Here is a 10,638-nt window from a genome sequence, read left to right as displayed (position 1 = left end):
TTTCTAGTTTGCTTTGTGGGAGATGGAGTATTTTGAGGATTCCTAGAAAAACATACAATATTTCCTTACTGACTCTAAAACCCTTCTTGATCAAACTTCGTCACTTTTTGAAATGATAAGTCTATGGTAACATTCAGTACATCTGAAATCTCTACAGAAAAAAAGCTAAGAAAGTAAAAAGTCACGCACATATGTAGAATGTTTTACAGCATTATTTTTGACTTAGAAATAATGTTGATTAGAGATGCTAAGACAAATTTCAACATGGTGTCTTATCTTTTTAAAAGTTAGATTTCTATCCTCAAGTCTCTTAATTTGGTTCTTGCCCTCTAATCTGTGCTGATCTATAATAAAGCAGAGAACTGCCACCAATTTAACTGAACTTTACTTTCAAGTCATTTATTATGCCAACCAGGCATTTAAAATATTTTATCTTTACTGCAGAATGCAAACAAAGGTAAGATAACATTATGCATTAATATTCAGGTATGGAGAATTGTTTTGAACTGGCCTACAGCAAACATTTTTACATCCAACCGTAAGCTAGAATGTGGAGGTAGTTCTAAAATAATGTATTTTATCCTGCATCATACACACCTTTTATGTGCTCTATAAACTGCTATAATCATTTTGAATCTAACACTGGATATATCAAGAAGTAGACGTTTTCAGTACTCACTACTATTAAACATTAATTTTCCAAATATACTCAACTTATTATTTTTGTTATATTAACATGTACCTCTTATTCTGTTTAATTTTAAATTACTAATCTGTATATGCAAACATACTTTGATATGTGTCCATGTTGTATTATATTGTAAAATCAAGTCTATATAAAAGGAATAATTCTTTCTTCATCAACTTACTCAGAAAGGTTTTATTAAATAACTCCAGAAATCTCTACAGGTTACACATGACATTACTGGACCTCATGACAAATAGGGATGCCCACGTTAGTTCTCATGAATGCAAACTGCATTAAAGCATCACAATAGGCAACAGGCAAAGGGACATTATTAAAAGCACATTCATCTGTATCCAATTTCTTAATAAAACACTACTTTTTAAGCATACTGAAGCAAGAACTGTTAGCTAGAAATCACATGAACTAACAGATTTCTCTTTTCCTCTCCTCTGACATACTACCTATATTGATCTCTGAAATAAAGTGTATTTTATTCATGAATATTTGTAGAACAAAAGATTCATTTTATTTTTGGATTTTAAAACTCTATTCTTAAAATCAGGAATCATGTACAGGGTATCAATGACTTTTTAATAATTTTCAGTCTTTCATATCAATTTAAAAATTGATTTTAAAGATACTTTTACTATTAGATTAGATACTCACTACAGAGTTAAGACATTTTTGTAAATTTATTTTTTGAAGGATACTAGATGAGTATAGTATATTTTAAAACATATAAGATATACTCTTTTTATTAATTTAGGAAAGCAATAATAATTGAATGCCTAATGTGTACCAGCTCCTTTAAATAATTTTTCATCATATTTAAACCATTATTTTTGCCCTATTTTACAAAAAATACATGTGACATCAAAAATAATAAGTATCTTGTTTAGGTGCTCAGAAACAGTAATTAAAGTTGAGACTAAAGTTCTAATATATTTAGTTTCATAGAATTGCCTTGCATTAAACGGCTTCCTTCAGAATTGCTTGAATTTATGAGCAAAGAGAGAGAGAGAGATTAATTTTAGGAAGTGTAAAATTCAACTATTAACTTTTTCCTAAGAAAAATCTTGTAATAACAAGGTTGAAATTCTACTTCTAACTTACGAATGTCTTGGTTTTTTTTTTTTCCTCCTCCCTCACAGACACAGAGTTGACCCAAAACTTTACCAGACTCCTCCCTTCCTCATGTGAGATATAGATACTTCTTTGTTAAAGACACAAACTTTTCTGCGGTAGCAAATTTAAATAATAGTCTGATCTGGAGGAATTCAGAGAGTAAATTCAGTTTATGTCAGTATGTCCATGACATAAATTGAGCATGAAACATTATTTCTTCAAAGATGAAAAGTACAACAGGGTTGAGTCCATGAAATTTGTTTCGACTCAAAACTCTCCCATCACAAATACACTGAAATTTGAACAAACTCGTTAGTACTTTGACTGCCTACTCTGTTCACAGAATTGAGTTTACAGAGAATCACAAAAGCATACAATCTAGCTAGGGAGATTGTATCAACCAACTGCAAGACATATCTATGCGCTTGTATGTGTTCTTGTGTTCTGCTCAGGCCAGAATTTTCCAGAAATTTCTTCTGGTTTCTATAGAAATTTCAAAACTACGCTTTACTTTTAAAACCACACAAATACTAGTTTTGCTTTTTTGTTTTGTTTTGATTTCTGATGCAATATTATCAGATACTCCACATCATTTTCCTTTCTTCTTATTATTTTATGCCCTAACTTAGGACAGAGATTCCGTTTATTTCACTAACCATCTGCTTGGTTACCTGGCTACTTCTTACTTGGTTACCTACTACTACTTCTCTGATCAGATCTAAAGCTCTACCATTTACTGTATGTGTAAAGTTACGTAAGTTGTTTAACCTCTGTGTGCTTTTGTTTCCCCACCTGAGTTAATAGAGGCTATGTATAAATTATCTCTGTATTCCTAAGATTAGCTGATGTGTCATGCATTAAATAAATAGTTGCAACATGGGTAAATTCACTTATTGTTTGGTTGTAAATTAAAATTGAAAAATAAAAATTAGATTAATTATAATCACAAGGACTATTTTGACTAGTATCCATGTTAACTCCTTATTGTTGATATTAAGTATCATAGAAGCTACTGTATTTCAAAGAAAACTGAGCAATGCAAGAAATTTTTTCAGTCCATTCTAAAATGGCTGAAAGATAAGAAATAATGATGACCACATGAACTGAATTATAACAGAAAACATAATAAGGAAATTTAGTGGCCAAATCAGTATACTGCAATGATAAAAGCAAAAAGAAAATTGTTCCTGTGTGATTTTTCCCATCAACAATTTTGACTATTAATTCTATTTTAGACGCCAGTCTTTAAACTGAGTCATTTTTCAATTTATGCATTTTGAAGTCTTTACATTAAACATATCTTACTATATTCAAAATATTTGAATATTTAGTATAGTTGTATTCAAATTACTTTCAAACTGTGGTGCTGGAGAAGACTCTTGAGAGTCCCTTGGACAGCAAGGAGATCAAACCAATCAATCCTGAATATTCAATGGAAGGGCTGAAGCTGAAGCTCCAATACTTTGGCCACCTGATGTGAAGAACTGACTCAGTGGAAAAGACCCTGAGGCTGGGAAAGATTGAGGGCAGGGGACGAAGGGGACGACAGAGGAAGAAATGGTTGGATGGCATCACCAACTCAATGGTCATAGCTTGAGCAAGCTCTGGGAGATAGTGCAAGACAGTGTTGGACAGGACTGAGTGACTGAACAACAACATTTAAGTATAAACTTATTATTTTTTAAATATAATTTATTGGAAATCCATTGATGTAAATATGACAGTAACCATTGATGTATTTATCTATAAAGGATTTTAAACTGGCTGATCTTCAAGCCACCCCCATTTGCTAAGAGATAGGCTAAGTAGCTTACTCCAGATAAACCTTTCACAATTTTTTTAGAAAGGCAATTTCTAATAATACAATTCTACATTATACTAAAGAAAAAGCCAGTAGTAATTTGCTACTATCAAAGCAAAATAACTCATACCAGTATTCAACTGTAATAAGACACCAGAGATTTACTATCAATAAGTTAAAGATTCAAAAAGTTGGTTTATATATTTTGTGTATCATTATTGATTTTAAGAATCCACATTCAAGTATCTTCAAAATATTCTCTTTCATAAATCATATTATGCTTCAAAATCTTTAAAACAACTCAGCAAAATTTAGGACTTGGGGGCCTGTATTAATTTTTGGCCTACAGTCTTTCTAGTTGTTAATCAGATTTGGCATCTGCCTTATGTTTCGATGAGAGGGTTGCAGCTTTGATTAGAAAGAGAGATTTTAGACAAAAGTATATTTTCCCTTATCAAGGGTCATTAAGAATTAAGGCATCCAGCAACAGGCAAGCTGGAACTCATTAGTTAGCTTAATAAAACACTTATGAGGAACATCGTGTACTAAAAGAATGACTATATTTATATGGCCTTTTAAGTAAACAAAGCAAAGCCAAAAATTACAAGTGAAATGACATAAAATAGATTTATTGAAAGGTAAAAGTTGAACAGCTAGAAAAAACACCTGCATGTCATTATCCTGTATGTTGGAGAAATGTGTTTTTCTTTAAAAGAGTAAACTTCTATAAAATTTACTTAATCCTGTATCATATTTAGTTTAACACAACGGTGATAAGTTGGGTTGATTTTACTTTTCCCTCAAGTGAAATATTTGAGATGATAAGTAATTTAAGCTTCTTAGATTGCTCAACACAAAAATGCATGAAACTCCATTTTCTAACATGGCTTTGCATTTCCTTCATACTTGGGAAGAAACTTTACAGTCAAAGTGATAATGCAGTGTAAATTTATAAGCTACATCCTACATTTATTTTCCTAATTTAGACTGAAGGAGATTCTGTTGCACAGCAATAGATAAATTACCTTGAAATAAAACTCTATTAATATGTTGCTAATGATACTTAGAACAATATATGGAGGTTGAGTGAGTAAATGAAACCAAAGACCATAATGCACTGTTTTCCATAGCTTGTTGAACTAAAGACTGGAATATAAACACAGTGCAAGGATTTTGAAAATTCTTATAAATTTCTCTGAAAAATGATAGTGTTAATGTTGATTTACTGTACTGTATAGTATACCTGACATATAGATGTATGTCTATTAGGTAGACAATGCTCATTAAGGGTCAGCCACGTTTAACATATTCAGAAAGTAGATACTTTTCACTAAGGAAAGGCAAAAGGTCAACTATCACTGGTGTAATCATAAAAATGTCAGCTCCTGGAAGTTCAGTGTTTATTTGGAATATAAGTATATGCTGATGTGCCAGACAATCTGTGCAATAACATAGTTGGACTGTGCTTTAAGTATTAGAAATGGTTCATGATGAAGGTAGGAGTAAGTGACCTTCATGAAGAATGAATTTCCATCTTAATTCATATTTTTTTTTCTTAATTTATATTTTTAAATTAAATTCCTCTTTTAGTTTTAGAGATGTCTTCCCACGGGGAAAACTACTGCAGCCTCAAATTGTAAGAAAGCTCATAATTATGATTCCTAATGTTTTTACCAAAGCATTCTCCCTTAGTAAATGTAAAATGTATGTACAGTTGAGTCTTGAACAACAAAGATGTGAACTGTGCATGCCTACAGCCATAAAAAGACACTTGGTCCTTGGAAGAAAAGCTATAAAAAACGTAGACAGTATTTAAAAGCAGAGACATCACTTTGCCGACTAAGGTCTGTATACTGAAAGCTATAGTCTTTCCACATATCACATATGGATGTGAGAGTTGGATCATAAAGAAGGCTGAGCACTGAAGAACTGATGCTTTTGAACTGTGGTGTTGGAGAAGACTCTTCAGAGTCCCTTGGACTGCAAGGAGATCCAACCAGTCCATCCTAAAGGAAATCAACACTGAATATTCATTGGAAGGACTGATGCTGAAGCTCTAATACTTTGGCCACCTGATGCAAAGACCCAACTCATTGGAAAAGACCCTGATGCTGGGAAAGACTGAAGGCAGGAGAAGGGTGCAACAGAGGATGAGATGGTTGGATGGCATCACCAACTCAGTGGACTTGAGTTTGAGCAAACTCCGGGAGACAGTGTAGGACAGGGAAGCCTGGTGTGCTGCAGCTCATAGGGTCGCAGAGTTATATGTAACATACAGACTGAGCAACAACAACATATACATGGATATTTTTCAACAGTAAACACTACAGTGCAACATGGTTAATGGTTGGTTGAATCTAAGGATATAGAAGGCCGACTATAAAGTATACTCAAATCAACTCCCATGTTGTTCGAAGGTCAACTATGTATTTAATTCAATAATATCAATCCTGAAGAGTGGAATAATAATCACTCCTAAAAACTGCATAAACATTCCTATTCTCATTTATTCAAACACAATAAATATTATATTCACTTTGGGGATATTTTTTAATCTACTCAAAGTAATTTAAATGCTTCTACTACAGCCCTTTGCATTTCTACCTTTCTCTCCACCAGATGAAAAGAAAATGAAGAAAAATAATGTTTCCATTTAAATAAATGCTTAAATACGTGAGCTCTCCTTGAATTGGCTCCTGTATCTGTTTTTTATTCATTCAACATACAAAAAACAGACATTCACTGAAAATATTCTCTGTACCCATCCTGCATGCATTCCCGAAGATGTGGAATAAAATATTTACAAAACAAAAATGCTAAAGACACATCTACCCTCCTTACAAAGACTGCAGTGATTAGTAAAGGACACAAACAAATATAGGACCATATGATAATTTATACAATAAATACATGTATCAGTAATTCTATGAGAAAACACAAGAGATAGTGGCCAATTTTACAATAAGTGGCTGATAATCTAATTGATGAATGGCTATTAGCATGGTATAGACTCATGTATCCTGCATTAGATTGGGACACTAACCCTTAAAAGATTATCTCAATAAATGTGCTGCCAATTATCAAGAATTGTATAAGCAGGTGTTTTAAACACATACTTTTTTTTTTAAAAAAAAGTATATGTTCATAATTAAACAACTCATAGTAAAATCAAAAATATTCAAAACCTACAAGAATAACATTTTCTCTGCTTTTATTTATAGTTTTCCAGTAGGGGACTATCAAACTTACATTAATTACTAACTTCTGGAATATGTCTTTGCCCAGGAATTACATTATCCAGAAATGAAATTTACTACATTGAAATACTTAAAAATCTTCTATTGACAAGATTTCCAGATTGTTCAACAATTACATGTGTGGGATCCAACTAAAATCTTAACATTGTGCCTATTTCAAACAGAAAAAGGCTAAATACAACACAAGGCATGTAAATCCCATTAAAATCCTATCTTCTCTCACATTTCCAGCATCTGAAACTCCCAGAAATTCCTTATTTTTCCTGAAGAACTCTCCCTCTTGCTCATTATCTTGTACCCTCTCCCTCATCCGACCACCTCCCACCCTTCCACGGACAACATTTTAGACTGATCAGACCCCATTCCCCTGCGCCCACAGCCCCAGTCTGTGCTGATGTCCCAGGTACACGATCCATCAACATAATGACTTTTATCTCAAAAGTCCTGCCCCTTGGGCAACCTCCAAATACACTCATGGGGGTTGGAAAAGGCTCTGGTCAGCTGCACATTAGTCATTTTTGGTGAACTGTGATGTACTTAGAAATATAAGACCTTGTGAATATCATTTCTTAAGCTAAGATTTGACACAAAAGAGTTTTAATACAGAATCAACAAGAAAAACTATAAAGAACAGAATTTTATTACATTAGAGGGAATACAATGTACAATTTAGCACCTAGAAATATGAATAGTGAGTGATTAAAAGAAAAAAGTTGAGGTACTTTGAGATAATCAATTACGAAAACATTCAACCAAAGAAAGGTAGCTCAGCATCAAAATTTGAGCAGGAAAAGCCCTTCTTCATCCAGAACATTCCTTTAAAGCTCTGATTTATAGAGACACATATGCAACTTTTCTCTAAAAAAGTCATCTTCAGCTAGTTTATCAAATACAATAGTATTCTTGGAAAATATATAATTTAAATTCTTTGTGCATTTGAGCTTTTACTTTTGAGTCTATTAAACAGACTCAATGCTCTTTCAGTTAGATTAACAGATACTCAGTACTTATTTTATATTTTTAGTTTTATTACACTTTTCTTTACAGAAAATTACTTAGGAAGACACTAGATATATAAACACTGTGCATGCAGACTCAGTTGGTTTAGACTCTGCAATCCCATCAACTGTAGTTTGCCAGGCTCCTCAGTAGTTATATTTCCATGACTAAAATATATTTTATTGAAAGCTAAATGATTATATGGAGGTACAAAATAGGACTGATTAGTACTAAAAATGAAAGGAAATATTACATTCAAGAAAGCAAAATAATTATTGCATAGTTCCCATTCTTGTATATTACTTTTCTTCCTACTTTTTAAGACAATCAGTGTGTGGGTGTGTGGGGGGTTCTATGTAATTAACCTGAAGATTATTTTTTTAAAAAACAAATCCATGGCTGATTCATATCAATGTATGACAAAACCCACTGGAAAAAAAAAAATAATAATAATAATAAAGAAAAAAAAATACTCTGTAATGGCCTATACAAGAAAAGAAACTAAAAAAAAAAAAAAAAAAAACTTCAGCCATTTCCACTAGAAACAAAGTAGTGGTAGTACTGACTTTCTTAAAGTTTACATAGTTCTCATTCTCATTTTTATTATTTATGATTTTCTGTTAAAATGTTGCTAATTATTACGTTTTGAGCATTACACACAGAATAAAATGCAAGAAAAAGGACAAACATAAGGCTAAGAAGAAAGAATTTTAATATAACAAAAATCTTCTAATCAATGCTATTTGAAACTATAGTTAATTTATTTATTGAAGTCAGACTGGGGAATTATTTCAGTATTACATGCAATCAATTTAATTTTCTTAACTATTTAAGAGTTATATTTATTCACTAGTCTCTTTTTTTTTATTGGGCTCTAGGGGATGGGATGGGGAATACCTCTGTAAGTTATGTCCCACTAGGAAGATGTCCATTCTAACTTTCCTGGGAGAGCTTTCGGAGCTTTTTCTTTTTCTTGGAGCCACTGCTCTTGCTGGCAGCAGCCTCTTCAGGTCCACTGCTGAGTGGCTCCTCCTTGGACAATTTCCGCTTTTTCTTGGGGACTGTCTTGTTTTCTGACTCATCAGGGTCAGTAACTGTTTCCTCTTTGGGAAAAGATTTCTTCCTCTTGGGAAGACTTCCAGTACCGGCTGTCTCTTCAAGATCACTACTAACTAGCTCTTCCTTGGAAAAAGATTTCTTTTTTTTGGGTTTGGAAAAAGAGACAGATGGGTCTTCCACTCCATTCTCCTGAAGAGCCTCCTGGGGCTTTTGCTTTTTCTTCTTTTTGGGTCTTTCACTTGTCTCCTCACACTCCTCCAGGGCACTGCTATTTTCTGAAGCCAGGGCAATTGCAGCCAGCCTTTTCTTTTCCTTCTTCAAGCGTTTCTTCTCCTGTTTCTCGAGCTTCCTAGTAATCTCAGCAGCCGCTTCCTCTGCCTGAACCATTGCCTCCTTCATGACATCCAGATTCTTTCGGGGAGTCTCTCCAGTCTCATAGAAGGACAGCCGCTCCTCAACTTGTTCTCGAAGCTTCTCCCCAAACACACTGGCGGGCACCTCAGAGAAGCAATCGATTCGTGAGGCAATACTGCATTTGTTTGCCAGGTATCGGGAGATGCGACCTTTGTTCCTGGCAGCTGCTCGGCCAATGAAGGTAGAGTGGAAAATGAGTCCATATTTTGGGGTGCTACCCCTTGTCTTCAAGGCTCTGGAAACTTGGTCCCTTTGCTGGGCCCAGGGAATCACTCAGACACCAGGACTGGCCATCACCCCCATAGCAGAGGCCTGTATATTCACTAGTCTCTTAAAGGAAAGCTAAGCCTTTTTCTTTAAAATATTCTCTGAATAACTGAGTTGTCTTTGCATAAACCACATCCATAACATATCTACGTTTTTCCTAATTTTATTCATTTTAAAGTATCAGTTCAGTTGCTCAGTCATGTCCGACTCTTTGTGACCCCATGAATCGCAGCACGCCAGGCCTCCCTGTCCATCACCAACTCCCGGAGTTTACTCAAATTCATGTCCATTGAGTCGGTGATGCCATCCAGCCATCTCATGCTCTGTCGTCCCCTTCTCCTCCTGCCCCCAATCCTTCCCAGCATCAGGGTCATTTCCAGTGAGTCAACTCTTCGCATGAGGTAGCCAAAGTATTGGAGTTTCAGTTTCAACATCAGTCCTTCCAATGAACACTCAGAACTGATCTCCTTTAGGGTGGACTGGTTGGATCTCCTTGCAGTCCAAGGGACTCTCAAGTCTTCTCCAACACCACAGTTCAAAAGCATCAATTCTTCGGTGCTCAGCTTTCTTCACAGTCCAACTCTCACACCACACATGACCACTGGAAAAACCATAGCCTTGACCAGACAGACCTTTGTTGGCAAAGTAATGTCTCTGCTTTTTAATATGCTATCTAGGCTGGTCATAACTTCCCTTCCAAGGAGTAAGCGTCTTTTAATTTCATGGCTGCAGTCACCATCTGCAGTGATTTTGGAGCCAAAAAAAATAAAGTCTGACACTGTTTCCCCATCTATTTGCCATGAAGTGATGGGACCAGATGCCATGATCTTAGTTTTCTGAATGTTGAGCTTTAAGCCAACTTTTTCACTCTCCTCTTTCACTTTCATCAAGAGGCTTTTTAGTTACTCTTCACTTTCTGCCATAAGGGTGCTGTCATCTGCACATCTGAGGTTATTGATATTTCTCCTGGCAATCTTGATTCCAGCTTGTGTTTCCTCAAGCCCAGCGTTTCTCATGATGTACTCTGC

General features: G+C 34.6%; 1 non-coding gene across 1 annotated transcript; it reads right to left on the bottom strand.

Moving 5' to 3' along the window:
- Window positions 1–9,610: 9,610 nt before the first annotated feature.
- Window positions 9,611–9,695, bottom strand: LOC133049763 (small nucleolar RNA SNORD86). The gene has a single exon (XR_009691452.1). It is a non-coding gene; the product is annotated as a small nucleolar RNA SNORD86 (small nucleolar RNA).
- Between the last annotated feature and the right edge of the window lie 943 nt (window positions 9,696–10,638).

The sequence above is a fragment of the Dama dama genome, chromosome 30 (assembly GCF_033118175.1).
Source record: "Dama dama isolate Ldn47 chromosome 30, ASM3311817v1, whole genome shotgun sequence".
NCBI classification, from domain to species: domain Eukaryota; kingdom Metazoa; phylum Chordata; class Mammalia; order Artiodactyla; family Cervidae; genus Dama; species Dama dama.
Note: the sequence above shows the minus strand (reverse complement) of the source record. Positions and strands in the feature narration are given on the sequence as shown.